The sequence below is a fragment of the Oncorhynchus nerka genome, linkage group LG5 (genome assembly GCF_034236695.1).
Source record: "Oncorhynchus nerka isolate Pitt River linkage group LG5, Oner_Uvic_2.0, whole genome shotgun sequence".
In the NCBI taxonomy this organism is placed as follows: Eukaryota; Metazoa; Chordata; class Actinopteri; order Salmoniformes; family Salmonidae; genus Oncorhynchus; species Oncorhynchus nerka.
This window is the reverse complement of record NC_088400.1, coordinates 43,836,524-43,858,100: the sequence shown is the minus strand read 5'-3', so window position 1 is coordinate 43,858,100 and position 21,577 is coordinate 43,836,524. Positions and strand designations below refer to the sequence as shown.

The 21,577-nt window shown below is 42.7% G+C and overlaps 1 long non-coding RNA gene across 5 annotated transcripts; it reads right to left on the bottom strand.

Annotated features, from left to right (window-relative positions):
- Positions 1-8,427: 8,427 nt before the first annotated feature.
- On the bottom strand, positions 8,428-21,088 carry LOC115129937 (uncharacterized). 5 transcript variants are annotated; one of them, XR_010463958.1, is made up of 9 exons: positions 20,660-21,088; positions 20,150-20,236; positions 16,475-16,629; positions 12,506-12,569; positions 12,255-12,332; positions 9,938-12,015; positions 9,766-9,833; positions 9,557-9,649; positions 8,428-8,814 (listed from the first exon to the last, which is right to left on the bottom strand). It is a non-coding gene; the product is annotated as an uncharacterized LOC115129937 (long non-coding RNA). The 5 variants fall into 5 exon arrangements; XR_010463955.1 differs by having other exon boundaries at positions 8,428-9,649; positions 9,938-10,828; positions 10,943-12,015; positions 20,660-21,087; XR_010463956.1 differs by having other exon boundaries at positions 8,428-9,649; positions 9,938-11,131; positions 11,689-12,015; positions 20,660-21,086.
- Positions 21,089-21,577: the final 489 nt, after the last annotated feature.

Below are 21,577 nucleotides of genomic sequence, written 5' to 3'. Positions count from 1 at the left end.
CAGGGCTGATTAGGGAGGCCACCAATCCACTTGACATGGTTAAGCGGGAGGGTCATAAGGAGAGAATCAGTCTCTTCCTTATTGATTCTCCTGCATTTCCTGTGGTGCTGGGCTTACCCTGGTTGGCCCGTCATCACCCCACTATTTTGTGGCAACAGAGGGCTCTCAAGGGGTGGTCACGAGAATGCTCAGAGAGGTGTGTGGGGGTTTCCATCGTTGCGACTACGGTGGAAAGTCCAGACCAGGTCTCCACTGTGCGCATCCCCTCAGAATATGCCGATTTGGCTCTCGCCTTCTGTAAGAAGAGGGCCACTAAATTACCACCTCGATGTCCAGAGGGGGCGGAGGAACTTCCCACACCTCAGCTTCTTGGAGTGGACCAGCCACCACCGGCCTGAGGGGAGGCACATGGAATGAGGGATTAATGCGATAACCTGGGGGAACCTGTAACCTGTAGCATACCTCTTTCAGTCTCCTCAGGACTTTAAAAGGCCCCACAATCCACGGACCCAGCTTCTGGCAGGGCAGGCGGAGGGGCAGGTTCCGGGTCGAGATCCAGACCCGGTCCCCCGGCTCGCTGCGGTGGCGGGTGGGGCTTGCTTTCTGCCGCCTCACGGCCCGTTGTAGGTGCACATGGGCGGCGTCCCAGGTCTCCTCCGAGCGCTTGAACCATTCTTATGCTGTTCGAGCCATCCTGGTCTTGAGGTGCCGGGAGAGGGGCCTTCAGTACCTCGTGGATTGGGACGGGTATGGTCCAGAGGAGAGATGCTGGGTGTCGGTGGAGGACGTCCTGGACCCTTCGTTGCTGTGGGATTTCCACCATCTCCATCTGGATTGCCCTGCTACTCGTCCTCCGTGTCGTCACCGAGGTCGGTGTCGGCGCACTGCTGGAGCCGCGCATCAAGGGGGGGGGGGAGTGGTACTGTCATGACTTCGGCCGAAGTCGGCCTTGTTTGGGCGGCTTTCTGGAGTCGACGTCACCGGCTTTCTAGGCATCGCGGATCCACTTTTCATTTTCCATTTGTTCTGTCTTTGTCTTATCACACCTGTCAATTCAATTACTTGTTTATTATTTAACCCGCTGTTCTACATGTTGTTTATGTGAGTGATTGTTTATTGTAATTTCGGTTCGTCTGTGTGTGCTCAAGATGTTACTTTGTATATTTGTCTTTTTTGAGTAAAGCATGTTTTTTTACTCATATCTGCTGTCCTGCACCTGACTCTCTCACCAGCAACACACAGAACTCGTTACAGATGCTCAGCTCACAGCCTATTGTTTGATCCATTTACATTGTATTATATTGGGACTGTAATTACTTTTCAGTTTCATTAAATGGAAATTGGAAAATGTCAGGTACAAATTTACAGCGGCATTGTCTCACACTTGATAATGACGAATGGAATGGGTGTGTGATCCGTCATTCCGTGTTACCTTTGAGCCCAAAAAGATGGCTTTTGCTGACAACAGTGACAGTGTCATCTCCAAACTGGAGGTAATGTACTCTGAACTGCAAAGATTTAATCAAAATGAACTTAAGTAACTTAGTTATCATGACATTACTATGGGCAGAAAAATGTGTGAGGTAATGTCTTCTCAATGTCTTCTCCTGGGGATTAAAAATGAACAATTTACTATTATATCTGATGTGAGGTGATATACTGGTTAGGTAGAGAAGTCAGCATGTGGAAAGTGGAATCCCCAAATGCTGCACTACTTTTCAAAGCCACCATATGAACCAGTTCATCTTAAAAGACAGGCTATGACATTATCCTCACTCTCTGAGTCAGAGGAATCCCAACATATCACACGACAGAGAGGAAGGTCAGGAGGTTGAAAAGAGAAGGATGCTGAGGGTATTGACTTAATACTGTCATACATAATCAAAGGGTCCATCATAAATGCTGTTTGACTTGTTGCTTGCTGGCAACCACTGAGCATCTGTTCAACCACAAAGCCAGTAATCTACCCTCCCTTAAGGCAAAGCCATCTCAATTACAGAAAGCCATAATATCATGGTCCCTCACCCAGACAGGATAATGCCACCTGCATCCCGAGGTGTGTGTGTGCGACTTCAAATATTGGCCCCAGCTGCCTCACAGATGCCCATTTGTCCTCTATAAACCTAGATGTGTTATTTTACTTTTGACATTTGCAAAGCCATATTTACATTAATTTAACATTTACATTTTAGTCATTTAGCAGACGGTCTTATCCAGAGCTACTTACAGTTAGTGAATTAATCTTAAAGATAGCAGGGTGGGACAATCACATGTGACCCGTTTCACGAAGCGAGGCATATTTTGCACTTCACTACTTCACATGAGAGTAGTTGGAATGTAAAACTGTGTTTTGGGTCCAAAATTCCTTCTGGAACATGTGAAATTTCATGTGCCTTAATAACAAACTCGTATGCCATCTGTAAATACAAATACAATTGTTATGATGAGCCTAGTTGGTTTAGCCACGGAAAACGTTAGGAACCTTCCCGCTAGCCATGATTGGCTGAGATAATGGATGGGCTAGACATGCCGAGAGATGAGTTTGGGTTGGTCTGCCATGTAGCATAAGGAAATGAGGAAATCCTTGATTTAGTTAAAAACATTTTAATTTTAATTTAATTTGATTTTATTTCACCTTTATTCATTAACCTCTTCCTCCTACCCCCTACTTTTTTGAACATTCTGTTAAAAATCGCGCAACATTTCAGCGCCCTGCTACTCATGCCAGGAATATAGTATATGCATATGATTAGTATGTGTGTCTAGAAAACACTCAGACGTTTATAAAACTGGTTAAATCACGGCTGTGACTATAACAGATCGTGAGTTTCATCCAAAAGCGCAGGAAAACCTGATCACTGGAATTGTTCAAAGTGAACCGAATTACATAAGACCGAGGTTTCAGCGCCTACAGCTTCCACACGTTGTCTGGAGTCTTGTCATTTGATTCAGCTTTGATTCTTGGTTGAACCTAATCAAGGGAACCACTTCCCTCCGGTCACCGACCGGATATTTTGGTTGAGAGTTACACGGACAGTTTTTCCAGACGGACAGCTAAAGAGTATACTTCGCCTCTTGATCAATTTGATCGCTTATTAACGTTTAATAATACCTAAAGTTGCATTACAAAAGTATTTCGAAGTGTTTTGGGAAAGTTTAGCGTCGACTTTTTGAATTTAAAAAAAATGACGTTACGTTATGAAACGCTATTTTTTTCAGTTTATCACACAGTCTTCATAGATCGATATCTAGGCTATATATCCTCATAGTCCGCCCCATCCCGCATGCGGTATCGTTACTACAGCCTCAAGCTCATTACCATAACGCAACGTTAGCGATTTCTAAAAATCGCAAATGAAATGAAATAAATATGCCTGCTCTCAAGCTTATCCTTTTCTTAACAATCCTGTCGTCTCAGATTTTCAAAATATGCTTTAGAACCAGAGAAAATCAATAATTTGTGTAAGAGTGGTGATAGCTAGCTTAGCATTTAGCGTTAGCATTTAGCACGCAACATATTCACAAAAACCAGCCAAGGAATCAAATATAAAATATAAATAATTTACCTTTGAAGAACTTCAGATGTTTCAATGAGGAGACTCTCAGTTACATAGCAGATGTCCAGTTTTTCCTGAAAGATTCTTGTGTAGGACACATCGTTCCCTTTTGTTACTATGCATTTGGCTACCGAAACTAACCGAAAATTCAGTCACCTACACGTCAAACTTTTTTCCGAATTAACTCCATAATATCGACTGAAACATGGAAAACGTTGTTTGAATCAATCCTGAAGGTGGTTTCTCATATTTCTCTCCATTGAAAGCACCGTCCTTGAAGCCTGCTTTGTTGTCTGATTCGAATGGAAAAACACTGGGAGCTGACTTTTGCGCACCAAATGCCACGCAGACACCAAGAGGGACACTTGGCAATTGTAGTCTCTTATGGTCAATCTTCCAATGATATGCCTACAAATACGTCACAATGCTGCAGAGACCTTGGGGAAACAAGATAAAGTGTCCGTTGATTCCTGTCGCATTCACAGCCATATAAGGCGATCATGGAAAACGTAGCCTCAAAAATCCTGTTCATTTCCTGGTCGGTCATACATCTTGGTTTTGCCCGAAGCATTTGTTCTAAGGGACTCACAGTGAAAATCTTTGCAGTTCTGGAAACGTAAGACTCTCTTCTTTCCAAAACTATCAATTCCAAGCATATTCGAGCATCTTTTCGTGACAAAATATTGCGCTTAAAACGGGCACGTCTTTTTATCCAAAAATGAAATACTGCCCCTAGAGTACTAACAGGATATGGACCGATTTAATCGAAAAAAAGACCCAATAGTGATTATGGGACATCTAGGAGTGCCAACAAAGAAGATGGTCAAAGGTAATGAATGTTTTATATTTTATTTGTGCGGTTTGTGTAGCGATGACTATGCTAATTATTTTGTTTACGTCCCCTGCGGGTCTTTTGGGGTGTTACATGCTATCAGATAATAGCTTCTCATGCTTTCGCCGAAAAGCAGTTAAAAAATCTGACTTGTTGCCTGGATTCACAACGAGTGTAGCTTTAATTCAATACCCTGCATGTATATTTTAATGAACGTTTGAGTTTTAACTAATACTATTAGCATTTAGCATAGCGCATTTGCATTTCCAGAGCTCTAGATGGGACGCATGCATCCCGAGTAGGAGCAAGAGGTTAACCTCTCTAGGGTATGTGGGACGCTAGCGTCCCACCTGGCCAACATCCAGTGAGATTGCAGAGCGCCAAATTCAAATACAGAAATACTCATTATTGTCAGGGTTTTCCTGTGGTGAAGTAGAGGACCAAAACAAGGCGTGGTTATATTGACTCATGTTTAATAAAAACAGATGAACATGAACACTACAAAACAATAAACGAGGAAAACCAAAAACACCCCTATCTGGTGTAAAACACAGAGACAGAATCACCCACCCACCAAGGACCGAGCGGCGTGGTAAAGGACAGCGACGACAGCAGCAGCAGCATCAACAACAGAGGCCAGCATCACAGGACTCCTGGACATGGGAGGAGATACTGAACGGAGAGGGACCCTGGGCACAGGCTGGGGAATATCGCCGCCCCAAAGCAGAGCTGGAGGCAGCGAAAGCTGAGCGGCGGCGATATGAGGAGGCAGCACGGCAGCGCGACAGGTACGAGAGGCAGCCCCAAAAATGTTTTGGGGGGGGGACAGACGAGGTGTGGTACTAAGCCAGGTAGCACACCTGAGCTCACTCCTCGTGCTTATTATTAGCAGCGCATGACTGGTCAGGCACCGTGTTATGCGGTTAAGCGCACGGTGTCGCCAGTACGTGCTCATAGCCCGGTGCGCTATAGGGCAGCCCCCCGAAAGTGCCATGCGAGTGTGGGCATCGAGCCAGGGCATATGGTGCCTGCTCAGCGGGTCTGGTCGCTGGTACGCAGTTTTGGTCCAGGGTATCCTGCGCCGGCTCTGTGTGCTGTGTCTCCGGGCGCTGGGAGGGTGCAGTGCGTCCTCTGCCTGCGCTCCGCTCGTGCCGGGCAAATGTGGGAGTGGAGCCTAAGGGAGAGGTGTGCGCGAAGTAAGCACTAGATCTCCCGTGCTTACCCACAGCCCGGTTCAACCTGTGCCTGCAATCTGGAGGGTCCGGGCTAGAGTAGTTGTCCAGCCTGGGGAAGTGGTGCCAAGGCTGCGCACCAGAGCTCCAGTGCTCCCCCACAGCCCGGTCCTTCAGGCTCCTCCTAACACCAAGCCTCCTGAAGGTCTCCCCAGCCTGGTGGTTCCTGTGGCAGCCCCACGCACCAGGCTGTCTCTCTGTCTCCTCCCTGCAGGTGGTCCCGCCTGTCCGGCGCTGCTGCCGGAGCCCCTCAGCCCAGAGGCGCCAGAGCCCCTCAGCCCAGAGGCGTCAGAGCCCCTCAGCCCAGAGGCGCCAGAGCCCCTCAGCCCAGAGGCGCCAGAGCCCCTCAGCCCAGAGGCGCCAGAGCCCCTCAGCCCAGAGGCGCCAGAGCCCCTCTGTCCCGAGCTTCTGCCCCTCTGTCCTGAGCTTCTGCCCCTCTGTCCCGAGCTTCTGCCCCTCTGTCCAGAGCTTCTGCCCCTCTGTCCAGAGCTTCTGCCCCTCTGTCCAGAGCTTCTGCCCCTCTGTCCAGTGAGGTCATTGAGAAGGGTGGCCATGGTTAGTAAGCCACGGAGGCGGATAATAAAGCGGACTAAGACAATGGTGAAGTGGGGTCCGCGTCCCGCGCCAGAGCCGCCACCGCGGACAGACGCCCACCCAGACCCTCCCCTATAGGTCAAGGTTTTGCGGCCGGAGTCCGCACCTTTGGGGGTACTGTCACGTTCTGACCTTTATTTCCTTTGTTTTGTATTTATTTAGTATGGTCAGGGCGTGAGTTGGGTGGGCAGTCTATGTTTGTTTTTCTATGATTTGGTTATTTCTATGTTTCGGCCTAGTATGGTTCTCAATCAGAGGCAGGTGTCATTAGTTGTCTCTGATTGAGAATCATACTTAGGTAGCCTGGGTTGCACTGTTTGTTTGTGGGTGATTGTCTATGTTGATGGCTTGTTTCAGCGCAGCTCACATTAGCTTCACGGTTGTTATTTTGTTTACTGTTTTTGTATAGTGTTTCAGTGTTCCGTTCTTTCTTTAATTAAACATTCAACATGAACACATATCACGCTGCATATTGGTCCTCCGATCCTTCTCGCCTCTCCTCTTCAGATGAAGAGGAGGACGCCCGTGACAGCTATGTGGAATTATAAAAATTCAGAAAAGACAACTATTTTACATAGGTTTAAAGATTAACTTCTTGTGAATCCAACCACGGTGTCAGATTTCAAAACTTCTTTACGGCGAAATCATACCTTACAATTATTTGAGAGCATAGCCCAGCAGACAAATTATAACAAACAGTAACCTGCCAACTAGAAGAGTTGAAGAGAAAACAGATTGCATATTGGAGAAGGTGCGGAGGGATTCGAAATGGTCGGTGATCTGTTTGTTAACTTGACTTTTGAAGATTTTAGAAAAGCAGGGCAGGATGGACATAGGTCTATAACAGTTTGGGTCTAGAGTGTCTCCCCCTTTGAAGAAGGGTTGACCGTGTCAGCTTTCCAATCTTTCAGGATCTCAGACGATATGAAAGAGAGATTGAATTGGCTAGTAACGGGTTGCAACAATTTCGGCAGATCATTTTAGAGAGGGCCCAGATTGTCTAGCCAAGCTGATTTGTGGGGATCCAGATATTTTGCTCTTTCAGAAGATCGGCTGTCTGGATTTGGGTGAAGGAGAAGCAGGGAGGGGGACGCTTGGGCAAGTTGCTACAGGGGGTGCTGAGGTGTTGGCAAGGGTAGGGGTAGCCAGGTGGAAAGCATGGCCAGCCGTAGAAAAATGCTTATTGAAATTATCAATTATCCTAGATTTCCTATCCTCAGTGCAGTGGGATGCTTGGAGGAGGTGGTCTTATTCTCCCTGGACTTTACAGTGTCCCAAAACCTTTTGGAATTAGTGCTACAGGATGCACATTTCTGTTTGAAAAATATAGTCGGTTAGGAAAGCTAAGGCTGAGTATATTGATTCCAGACCTCCCTGAAAAGTGACATATCGCAGGGGCTATTGCACTTTAATAGAGCAACCAGGCATCCTCTACTGACGGGATGAGGTCAATATGCTTCCAGGATACCCGGGCCATGTAGATTAGAAAGGCCTGCTCGCTGATGTGTTTTAGGGAGCGGTTGACAGTGATGACAGGTTAGTCGTTTGACCCACGGACCCATTATGCATGCAGGCAATGAGGCAATAATCGCTGAGATCCTGATTGAAGACAGCAGAGGTGTATTTTGAGTGCAAGTTGGTCAGGATGATATCTAAGAGGGTGCCCATGGTTACGGATTTAGGGTTGTACCTGATAGGTTCCTTGATAATTGTGTGAGATTGAGGGCATCTAACATAGTTTTAAAAGTAGAAGCTCGAATTGTTTGGACACAGATGTGGAGAGTATGACAGAACTCTGCAGGCTCTCTCTGCCCCTTTTGGTCATTCTATCTTGTCAGAAAATGTTATAGTTAGGAATGAAAATTTCAGGATTTTTGGTGGCCTTCCTAAACCAGGATTCAGACACGGCTAGAACATCTGGGTTGTCAGATTGAACCAGACATTGCAGAGTCTTCTGATGACAGTGATGGGAAGAAACAGTGATCAACAGTGTTGTTGTCACAGAAAAAGTTGACCGAGTTTTGAAATCACTGGAATGCCTGGTGGAAGCAGAGTATGATTGCAAATAGGAGTCGAAAAAGGGAGTCGAAAAGAGAACACAGAAGGCTGTTGTATAAAAAAACTGTCTGAGGATTATATCTTCATACAAAGGACAACCATGGCATCCATGACAGAGATGGCAAATCGCTCATTCATGTACTGGACACACCTACTTATTCAAGGATTTTATTGATTTTTTATTATTTTCTACATTGTAGAATAATAGCAAAGACATCAAAACTATGGAATAACACATATGGAATCATGTAGAAACCAAAAAACATTAAACAAATCCAAATATATTTTATATTAGAGATTCTTCAAAGTAGCCACCCTTTCCACACTCTTTGCATTCTCTCAACCAGCTTCACCTGGAATGCTTTTCCAACAGTCTTGAAGGAGTTCCCACATATGCTGAGGACTTGTTGGCTGCTTTTCCTTCACTCTGCGGTCCAACTCAGGTGATTGGGGAGGACAGTTCATCTGATGCAGCACTCCATCACTCCCGTTCTTGGTCAAATAGCCCTTACACAGCCTGGAGGTGTGCTGGGTCATTGTCCTGTTGAAAAACAAATGATAATCACACACCAGATGGGATGGCGTATTGCTGCAGAATACTGTGGTAGCCATGTAGGTAAAGTGTGCCTTGAATTCGAAATAAATCACTGCCAGTGTCACCAGAAAAGTACCCCCACACTATTACACCTCCTCCTCCATGCATACAGAGATAATCCGTTCACCAACTCTGCGTCTCACAAAGACACAGCGATTGGAATCAAAGATCTCAAATTTGGACTCATCAGACAAAAGGACAGATTTCCACCGGTCTAATGTCCATTGCTTGTGTTTGTTGGCCCAAGTAAGTCTTCTTATTGGTGCCCTTTAGTAGTGTTTTTTGTTGTTGCAGCAAATCGACCACGAAGGCCTGATTCATGCAGTCTCCTCTGAACAGTTGATGTTGAGATGTGTCTGTTACTTGAACTCTGTGAAACATTTATTTGGGCTGCAATTTTTGAGGCTGGTAACTCTAATGAACTTATCCTCTGCAGCAGAGGTAACTCTGGGTCTTCCTTTCCCGTGGTGGTCCTCATGAGAGCCAGTTTCATCATAGTGCTTGATGGTTTTTGCGACTGCACTTGAAGAAAGTTCTTGACAATTTCCGGATTGACTGACCTTTATTTCTTAAAGTAATGATGGACTGTAATTTATCTTTGCTCATTTGAGCTGTTCTTGCCATAACAAAAAAAAAATACAAGTAAATGTTGTCTTGTAAAATTGTAATGCAGAGTGCCAGGTCTCACTCCATTCAGAGATGACAGTATGAAGCCTGTCTATAAGTCTGGACTTCATCACACCATCTTGCAAGTCTCCTTGTGCTGGCACCCTACATCTTTCTGTGAAGACATACACGCATACTGTAGTCACTGTTACCAACAACAGTTTGGATAGGTAAAATATGACACATAAACAGGTACTATGTTGAAGTTTGAAAAGGTCAGATAAAACCTACCCAATTATTGTCTCGGCATCAAATGATCAAGGCTGGCATCTAACCAAAGCATATACAGTCCTTTCCATCTGTAGAAATAGGCAAAGTTGAGGCAGAGTTCATCAGTGACACATGGAATGAAAAGGATGTTGCAAATACAGGACATGTTTTGCTGTACTCTATTCGTAATCACCTTCTATCCCATATGAGGGATGTGTTGAGTGCCATGTCTCTCTCCCTTCAGAGATGTCAAGACCCAGCCTTTCTGTTGGTCAAGGCTCCATCACACCATCTTGCAAGTCTCCAAGAGCTGGCTTAATAACCTCTTATGGCTGCATCCCTTGTTCTCAATTTCTGCCTGAAGACATACCCTAATCTAACTGGCTGTAGCTCAGCCCCAGAGGCAAGGATATGCATATTATTGGTATCATTTGAATGGAAACATTCTGAGTTTGTGGAAATGTTAATTGAATGTCGGAGAATATAACACAGTAGATCTGGTGGAAGTAAAGAGAAAGAAAGAGCATACGTTTTCTGTTTTTCTATTGTTGTAGCATCATCTTTCACGTGTACTAGAATAGCCACACAGTCAGATAGGATGCTGCAGATAATTTTGATGGATAACACAAGAGGGCACATGTAGGTGTGCAAAGTTTCAGACTGATAACTTCAGGAATGGGTGAGCTACATGTACCCAAGTGGCCAAATTGGTGAAATGACCTATAACGATATACAACAGTGCAAATAACTGTATACAACATATCAAAAAGCAATTCTAACACACACAAAAAAAAACATGTTTAAAAAATATTTGAATATTAGAATATTAGACAGTACACTCTTTGGAAGACCATCCGCCACCTCATCAGGAGCATGCCCAGGCTTTGTAGGGAGGTCATACAGACACGTGGATGCCACACATACTACTGAGCCTCATTTTGACTTGTTTTAAGGACATTACATCAGCCTGTAGTGTGGTTTTCCACTTTAATTTTGAGTGTGACTCCAAATCCAGACCTCCATGGGTTGATACATTTGATTTCCATTGATCATTTTTGTGTGATTTTGTTGTCAGCTCATTCAACTATGGAAAGAAAAAAGTATTTAATAAGAATATTTCATTCATTCAGATCTAGGATGTCTTATTTTAGTGTTCCCTTTATTTTTCTGAGCAGTATATATATATATACACACACACCTTTCAGCATGACAATGATCCCAAACACACCGCCCGGGCAACGAAGGAGTGGCTTTGTAAGAAGCATTTCAAGGTCAACGAGTGGCCTAGCCAGTCTCCAGATCTCAACCCCATAGAAAATCTTTGGAGGGAGTTGAAAGTCCGTGTTGCCCAGCAACAGCCCCAAAACATCACTGCTCTAGAGGAGATCTGCATGGAGGAATGGGCCAAAATACCAGCAACAGTGTGTGAAAACCTTGTGAAGACTTACAGAAAATGTTTGACCTCTGTCATTGCCAACAAAGGGTATATAACAAAGTATTGAGATAAACATTTGTTATTGACCAAATACTTATTTTCAACCATAATTTGCTAATAAATTCATTAAAAATCCTACAATGTGATTTTCTGGATTTTTTTTCTCATTTTGTCTGTCATAGTTGAAGTGTACCTATGATGAAAATTACAGGCCTCTCTCATCTATTTAAGTGGGAGAAATTGCACAATTGGTGGCTGACTAAATACTTTTTTGCACCACTGTATATGCATATTCTAGCACCTGGTCCTGAGAAATAGCCCGTTTACTTTGGGAACGTTATTTTTCCAAAAATGAAAATAGTACCCCCTAGTTTCAAAGAGGTTAATAGATTCATTTTTGAATGCATACACACAGTCACTGTTCTATTACCAATAGCAGTTAGGATAGGTGATATCTGACAAACCAACATATACTATGTTGAAGTTTGAACAGGTCAGAATAAACCAACCTAATTCTGGTCTCCCCATCAAAGACCGTTGGTGATCAGGCAAGAGGTAAGGCCTTTGCCAGAGCCGCTTTGATGCATTGTTGGTCAGCTCCTGTCCTCTAGATACTGGTTGCTCACATATAAACACACTTGGGATATCATAAGCTATTGCCGTTGACGGGTGACGACTGTTCCATTCATTGGAATGCTCACATTGAGAGCATGTCTGCATGATGCTGATGAGGGCTCCCTTGCTGTTCTTCTCTATGCTGAATGTCCAGCTGCAAACTGGACATCTCTTCAACAACTGCAGCAGACAATCTTATGAGGTGGTGTTGACCAGAGGGCCTGTGACAGCGTGATATAATAGACAGCTAAATGTTATATTGTAAGTAAGGACAAAGCATTTGAATAGACATGTAAATGTTAAATTGTAAGTAAGGACAAAGCTTTTTACTAATGCACTTCACAACCAAAATGACAATACCACTACAGTTGTATCTGCTTGGCTGGGGAACTAGCCCAATAGTTTATCAAACTGGGAATTTTTTATTACAACTTTTCAGATTTCACAAAATACACATTACCTGTCAGTGTTGATGACGCTGTCGGTGTCATCAGGGCAGCAACTCGGTTCACTATCAGAGGCATCATGATAGAGTGTCCTTTTCATAGGAGTCGAGGGAGACAGGAAAAAAATGGATGTCACAAGGGTACTTGTCTCGCATTACACACTTTTATTCTGAGGTCTTGCTTGACAAGCTGTGAAAATGGCAATTGAACAGTGAATGAAATTACTTTTGGAGGTCACTAAACCATTGCATGTTATGACACCCACCTTTTCTCCTTCAGGCACGTCCCGGCAACCATTCATGACTTGGGGATCAGTCTGTGCACTTTGTCTAACAGAAAAAAAGAAAACGATTGTCATCATTCCTCAATTATAAACATACCATGAAAAATAGCACAATCTCTTTAAAGACTGAGTTATACTGCATCTAAAGTCAATCTGGCAACATCACAATCATGACAAAAGGTTTTCCTACTAATTATTTGCCTTCTTTTGAAATGTTATCATGTTTCCAAGCCAAATCCGAGTTGCATTGAGGTATGCTAACGCCAGCTATGCTAGCAATGGTGGTGATAATGATTATGAAAATATATATAACATGATACATAACCAGAGGTCTATGGTCTAGCTACCGGTATACTCACCACCATTAGGAACCAGCAAACTCGTATCACTTATTCTATTATAATCTCCACCCAGCACAGCCAGAAGAGGACTGGCCACCCGTCATAGCCTGGTTCCTCTCTAGGTTTCTTCCTAGGTTCTGGCCTTTCTAGAGAGTTTTTCCTAGCCACCCTGCTTCTACATCTGCATTGCTTGCCGATTTGGGTTTTAGGCTGGGTTTCTGTACAGCACTTTGTGAAATCAGCTGATGTAAGAAGGGCTTTATGAATAAATGTGATTTGATTTGATGATATTTTGCATGGTAGAGTACTAGGATCATATTTGGCTGTGCATCCTGCTGGGAGCATGAATTGTCGAGAAGGAGGAATGGTCAATCCGCATAGGGCTTTTCCGTGATCCATTAAACACATTAGTGTCAATGAAACAACGAAGGCTCCTTCAATAAAGGGGAACTAAGTTGGCGGAGGGGTGATTTGCATGTAGAGCTTAACAAAAGGGGACATGAATTGTTGACATTTGTAATCCAAACCCAACCTTCAATTACACGTTATGACTCACATAGTTTCCAAACTCAATTTTAGACGATGCTATTTACCGTTTGTTGTAAATTTTGACACAAAATGTTTTAGGCAGTTAAAATATTTTATTATTTTTACCTTTATTTTACCAGGTAGGCCAGTTGAGAACAAGTTCTCATTTAAAGAACTGCGACCTGGCCAAGATAAATCAAAGCAGTGCAACAAAAACAAGTTTTGAAAGAGATTAGTTGGTTTTTAGGAGCAATCGTTCTTTAAAGTGAAATTCAGACTTGAATTGTAAGAATATGCATGACTTGTGACTTAACTCATGTATGCAGGTAAGCACCACAACTTGAAATGAAAGATTAATGAAAGGGTTTTTGAAATAATCAAGCAGAGCACTGGCAGGAGTCATCCACCTTGGCCGAGGTTGAGCCTCCATGGGGGTTACTTTAGTTTTAGGCCCTGCTTAGCCTAAATGCATATACTATTACCTGCTTTCTCCTGCTCTAATAAAATTAAGTATCCTTCAAGAACTGTATTTGTGTGGTTTATTCAAGGAACTAAGAGATGTTTAGTTTATGTGACCCGATTCAGGAAACTAGGCATATGTCACAAGTCACAACTTCACTGGAGAGCCTTCTGAACGTTATTTTTTTTATCAAAAAGCATTTTTGGGCAGAATTGCCTTTTCGAACATTTGACCTTTCATGTGTCTTAATATCAAACCTGTATGTAATTTGTAAATATGTAAATATAATTGTTAAATTAATAGCCCAGCTGGTTTAGCCACAAAGAAAGACCACAACCTCCCCTCTAGCCATGATTGGCCGAGATAATGAGTGGACTGGACATGCCGAGAGATGAGTCTGGATTGTTCTTCTGTGTTGCATCTTGTGTCTATAAAATGAGCTGCCCGTAATGCGTACATAATCCTTTTTGTTTTTAAGATAGAACGTTAGCCATGGAGAACTGCAAATATCTCGCTACTTCTCTCAATGACATTGTTGCCCTGAATTTATCAGGCGCTATCGACAAAGGTCCGTGGGGAAAAAGTTGTGATGGACTATCGTGCCATGCAATGCTGACTCTCTCTCACTCTGAAAATAACATGTTCTGAAATCAGTGGAACACAAAGGGCCAAACAAGCTGTGCAAACTAAACGGAAACACAGGACGTCTTATAAAAGGGGTTGCAGTCTGCCGTGAAGCTTTTATCCATGTATACAGGAAGGAATCTAGCTACAGATATTGTTCTTGTACATACTGAATATTTAATTTATATTGACACCATTTCTGATATTGCTACTGTGCAAGTAACCATTTGGCTGTACCGTTTACACCTTCTGTAGGGACCATCCACTTAGCAAAATGTTGATGTATAAAATTAATATTGATGTGGTCATAGCATGATTTTGTGACATACCACAACAATATCATGCGACCGTATAATGTCCACCACATAAATATGGTGCATGCATCAGTTTATGTACACGTGCACCTCACTCAGGTTTAAACTCCTGTTGCATGGCCTTCACTTATGTATGGAATACTATGTGATAAGTGCATGTGTAACAGTATTTAAAGTGTGCTGGTATGAAGGCATTTGGGCAGTGGTACAGTGCTTAAGTAAAAATACTTGTAGTATCTGTACTTTATTTATATTTTTGCAACTTTTACTTCACTACATTTGTAAAGAAAACAATGTACTTTTTACTCCATACATTTTCCTTGACACCCAAATGTACTCAATACAATACAAGAGAACATCCCCGGTCATCCCTACTGCCTCTGATCTGGCAGACACACTAAACGCATGCTTAGTTTGTAAATTATGTCTGAGTGTTGGAGTGTGCCCCTGGCTAGCTGTCAATAAAAAAATAGTGCTGTCTGGTTTGGTTTATATTTTTTCTATTGATACTTAAGTACATTGTGCCCCTGGCTATCCATCAATTTAAAATACAATTGTGCCGTTTGGTTTCATATAAGGAATTTAAATGACTTAAGTATGACAATATAGTACTTTTCTGCCACTGGATGTGAATGGGGAGTTATAGCATTTCTTTCACATGACCCATTTTAGACAAGTGTGTCTGGGTTAGTCATCTAATATTCATAACATTTGTATCTGGACACTTTGTTTACCTGGAATTGTTCCTTGTTGTAGGCTACCACTTTGACTTAATCTTTACTACACTACTGACTGTTTAGCACATGACCTCACATGTGAATCCTTAAAAAGAGATGGGTGGGGCTGGCTTAAGAGGGTATGAACAATACTGAATGGGTGTAGACAAATGAGAGCTCTCCAGTAGGTAGCAAAACTTTCAAAGGCCATTTTATGAAAAGTGAGTTTACAAGTTGATCAACTTTCAAAGCAGAATTAGTGTCCCATTGTTTCTAAAAAATGAGAAATTTAATTAAAAAAAAAAAAAAAATGCTACATAAGACCGATTTGAGCTGGTCAAGATCTGCTGGTAAAACCTTGATAGTGGTGCTTGAATGTTTTTTCTGAAAACGTGTAGGCACCCTGAAGTGCGATAATAGAAACAGTTAAAAGTAATGTATTCATTTATTCATAATTCACTAATTAGTGTTTTTAATATACCAGTGACAGCGTTATCACTCAGTGCAGCAAATAAGCATGCACAACAAACAAGTGAATGCACATTTATGGAAGAGACATGGGCAGATGTGGACAAAGATTTAGTGCAGCTGACATCAAAGGCGCACAAAGTGTTTATCGGAGATGTGCAGGTCCGACTACGGCTGTACACATGTCCACAAATATCCAGAAATTGTACTTTCAGAGTTACGCGCTTGAGTGTTCCACCCTGTAAATGTGCCTTTCCATGGAGAGTTGCTTTTGCCGCTGTACAGCTATGATTACCGGATATTGTATATTAATGTAATATTACCATATTCTTGGTCATCTGATATAGATATATATATTTCACTCCCACCACCTCAAGCATGCACAATCAGTGGTCTTGAATCTACAGTACAGCTCCTATCCACCTACTGTAAAAATGTAGAGTACTTTTGCATACATTAACTATGGGTCGTAGACAAAAAGGGAAGCGCTGTTGACGTACACAACAAACTCCAGGTCAAGGCAGGCAGGGGTCGATAATCCAGAGCAAAGGCCAAGGTGCAGGACGGCAGGCAGGCAGAGGTCGGTAATCCAGAGGTGGAGCAAGGTACAGGACGGCAGGCAGGCAGGCAGGCAGGCTCAGAGACAGGCAGTGGTCTGGCGGACGGGCACAGGGTCAGGACAAGCAAAAGGTTAAAAAAAAAACAGGAGGATGTGAAAAAGAGAAACCCAGGAGCAGAGACAAACCACTGGTAGGCTTGAACAAACAAGAAAACTGGTAACAGACAGAAAACACAGGTATAAATACACAGGGGATAATGGGGAAGATGGGTGACACCTGGAGGGGGTGGAGACAAGCAAAAGGACAGGTGAAACAGATCAGGGCGTGACAACTATGGGTCGTTCCATTTGATTTCAAACCCTTTTTGATTTGAATGCAACTTTCTATCCATACTTGCCCATGGAAGAAGTTGTCAGAAATTAATATAATTTATATACCTGACTGCAAAAATATTTAGGAGGTTAAGTTGTTCAAAGTTGACCCATTTTCCACCCTACCATGAGACATCCATGTCTTCCGCAATGTAAAAGATAAACGGTTGAGTTCAATATCATTGAAAAGCTTAAAAAACAGGGTTGTCAAACAATTGTATACATTTCTTGAAAAAAATATTTTAATTTGATCAAAATTGACATTTATTTTACCTTTAACTCTTTACACTCCAGGGAATTGGCCTTTATGGGTAGGGCTACATTGAAATGTTTCTTACAGAATAAATATGAAAAGCATACAGACAAGCATGGTGGCAATTGAAAGGGAAAGGTTTGGAGAATTTTGGGAAAAGGATTAGACCAAAGTTGAAGACACATCAGTTCACCTGATACAAGACTAAATCCAAACATTGCACTGTTGATTTCATGTGCATTACATTTGCTGTACTTTTGACCGCATTTCTTGATAACTAAATTCTCTGGATACATGATTAAAATATTCCTGGGACATGTTGGGTAGATGCAACATAAGACAAACAAAATGACAAGGGTTTGAGTAAGAGGAGTATCTGGTTTCTCCAGGTGGCCACACACCTCTCCAAAGTGTGCACAGTTTGTAAGTAATTTAAATGTACTTTTATGACTCAAAGAAGTGTCTTTAACTTAAAGGTGTTTTTTGAGCTCTCCTAGCAGTGCTGTTGGAGAACTAGAGCAAGCACACTTGTAGTTGTTTTGTTTGGAACACAATCCTGCATCCCAAGCATCTCACAATTACTGTTGTTGACTCTATCCAAAAACGGCCTGTATTAAATCGCAATCTGGGTTAGGTGGGCATCATTTGAAATCTTGTTGTATTGCCAATATGACTAGCCAAGGTATACAATGCAATCTTACAGTGTTATGCTTTCACAAGGAAATTCAGAGAAACAGATCGCAATTTTGGGGCGCATAGAGATGAGTCATGAGTGCATTCAGGTGTGTTTTTCGTGACCAATTTTCTTCACAATATACAAACATAGGCTCATTCGGTTCACAACAAACCAGGGTATGACGCCCTGTCATCTTGTAACTGTAAATCAAACACCCCCTCCCCAAGGTGTTGTAAGCGTTCCACAGGGATGTTCGCCCATGTTGACTCCAATGCTTCCCACAGTTTTGTCAAGTCGGCTGAATGCCGCCTCCCGAGTGGCGAAGCAGTCTAAAACCCAGCAGCGTTGTAGTTCTTGACACCGGTGCATCTTGCACCTACTACCATCCCCCGTTCAAAGGCACACATATTTTTTGTCTTGCCCATTCACCCTATGAATGGCACACATACACAATCGTTGTCTCAAAGCTTAAACATCCGTATTTAACATGTCTCCGCCCCTTCATCTACGCTGACTGAAATGGATTTAACAAGTGACATCAATAAAGGATCATAGGTGTCCTTAATTTTTGTCCACTTAGTGTACGTATATGACATGAGTTCTATGATGGGGAAATGTGAGGTGCACATTTGGTGTTTGGCTTGCTTGTATGACATCAAAGCAGTATTTATTATAATCCTCAACATCTCCTCTATAAAAATACCCTCGCTCTCAATTCACAGCATTTCCCTTCCTCAGACAACAGAACCATTGCAATAGTTACCTAATTAGCGCGACGGATGGGGGCAGTTAATGCATTATTGGGAATTTACTACCCCAGAAATTCCTGTTTCACGGAAGTGTTCAGGGGATGCGTGAGAGTGTGCAGGAATCCACACACTCGCATGGGAAATTCCCTCACGACCATGCACCTCAAATTTCACGGGAATATAGCCAATCCAATTTATTTATTTTTCTTTCATTTTCACGTATGTTGTAGCGTAGACCCTTTTTCACATCTGAGGTGTTTGTGTTGTGCCCGCCATCGGCGACTCCGGGATGCTGGCCTTCTAGGCAGAGGTCCTTTGTCCAGTGGGTGTTCTTTTGCCCATCATAATCTTTTCTTTTTATTGTCCAGTCTGAAATATAGTCAGCCTCCCGGAGTCGCCTCTTCACTGTTGACGTTGAGACTGGTGTTTTGCGGGTACTATTTAATGAAGCTGCCAGTTGAAGACGTGTGAGGCGTGTTTCTCAAACTAGACAGTAATGTACTTGTCCTCTTTATCAGTTGTGCACCAATGAGAAATAGGGGTGATTGTTTTGTTTTGGAGACTGACCTCAATGTCTGTATCGTCCGCCCTTTTGTTCCCAACAGGGCATTGGTCCGGTATACTGTACATTCGAGACCCGCAGGCCTCCTAGTGTGGCTTGGAGTGTTTTTTTTTTTTTACCTTTATTTAACCAGGCAAGTCAGTTAAGAACACATTCTTATTTTCAATGACGGCCTGGGAACAGTGGGTTAACTGCCTGTTCAGGGGCAGAACGACAGATTTGTACCTTGTCAGCTCGGGGGTTTGAACTCGCAACCTTCCGGTTACTAGTCCAACGCTCTAACCACTAGGCTACGCTGCCGCCCCGTATGCAGTGCTGATCTACATGCACAATTGTCTATTTTTGCTTCAGTTGTGATACTATTTTTTGTTAGAAGGACTAGTGCTTGAATGAGTGACACAATGAAATAAGCCAAACTTCCACTATAATGTGTAAAGATGGGCAGGATAATACGATAATGTGTGTTTTCTCATCTCATTACTCAGCTGCTTAGTTGTTGGATGTTAATGCCTTTCTATGTACAGTTCCACTGACATTTCCTGATTGCGCTTGCTGCAGTAGTGAGACACTAAAGTGCTGTGTTGCAAAGTCGTAAGATGAGAGGCTTTAGCATTTACTTCACCGTTGGGTTTTTAAGGAATGTGCATCTGGGATGTGCACAAAATATACACCAGAAACGATTCAAAGAACCTTACACATTAGTGCCATATTTAGCCCAAGATCAGTAGCCCATGTGATATTTACTAAATCTGAGCCTCAGGTGTACCACCTCTTTGCTTAATTATGTCACTTCTGGTTGGGAGACTATATTTGAAACAAATGTCCATATGTCTGTCAGGTACGTTAATGCTTGTGTCACCAGGGCATAGAATACCACAGTCGAAATATCCATAAAACCTAGCGGTCAAACAGGGAAATGGTTCCAATCGTTTTTTCACCATTCATTATCACATAGTGGGTTTTGGAAACACATAAAACAAGTGCTGTATTTCGTGTAAGCTTACCCTGGCTTGACGTTTTGATAATCGTGTAAATCTCTAGGAGCAGGGTTCTCCAACTGGCAGCCTGCAGATGTGCCTCCCCCAAGTTATCTGAAAAAATAAAAAATAAAATCTAAAAATAATTATGAAAAAATAATCAATTTCATCCATTTTTACTTCAGGCTGTAACACAAACAAATGTGTAATAAGTCAAGGGGTATGAATACTTTGTGAAGTAAAATGGAGAAAAACATTTGTATTCAGTACAAGAAATTAATAACTTTGCCACATTTTTTACAGGATGGTTGTTTTGGAACATTTCTATTCTGTACAGGCTTCCTTCTTTTCTCTGTGAATTAGGTTAGTATTGTAGAGTAACTACAATTTTGGTGATCCAGCCTCAGTTTTCTCCTATCATGCTGAAATCCCTGAGTGGTTTCCTTCCTCTCTGGCAACTGAATTGGGAAGGACACCTGTATCTTTGTAGTGATGGGGTGCATTGATACACCATCCAAATTGTAATTAATAACTCACCATGCTAAAAGGGATATTCAGTGTCTGCTTAAAAAAAGAGGGGAAAACAAGACCCATCTACCAATAAGTGCCCCTCTTTGTGAGGCTCTTGAAAACCTCCATGTATCAAGGTACAAGGCGAGACCCAAATGCAGACACAGGAGGCAGATGGTTGGAGTCTTACAATGTTTATTAATCCAAAGCGGTAGGCAAGAGAATGGTCGTGGACAGGCAAAAAGGTCAAAAGCAGATCAGAGTCCAGGAGGTACAGAGTGGCAGACAGGCAGAATGGTCAGGCAGGCGTGTACAAAGTCCAGAAACAGGCAAGGGTCAGATCCGGGAGTACTAGAAAATGCAAAAAGCAGAACGGGAAAACCGCTGGTTGACTTGGAAACATACAAGATGAACTGGGACAGAGAGACAGGAAACACAGGGATTTAAACACTGGGGAAAACAAGCGACACCTGGAGGAGGTGGAGACAATAACGAGGACTGGTGAAACAGATCAGGGTGTGACACCATGGTCTTTGCTGTTGAATCTGTGTATGAAATTCACTGCTCGACTAAGGGACCTTACAATTATCTGTATGTGTGGAGTGCAGAGATGAGGTAGTCATTCAAAAATCATGTTAAACACTATTATTGCACACCATTTAAGCTAGATATGTGTTTTTGTATTGAATGCGTCACAATCCATAAAATCCGCCTATATCGCACATCTGCATCTGCGGTTTCAGAACTAGAATGTTGTTTGTGAGAACATTAGACATCCCGAAGATTGGGATACTCACAAAATCCTCTGTAGCGTCCAAACGGTTTGGCCTACATTTTGCTCCATGACCCCCACAAGCGTCTTGGAACTCACCTGAATTATTTCCAGCCGATCTGCCAACTTATGTCTGTAATGTCCAAGCAGTTAGGGCTACACAATGTGACCCC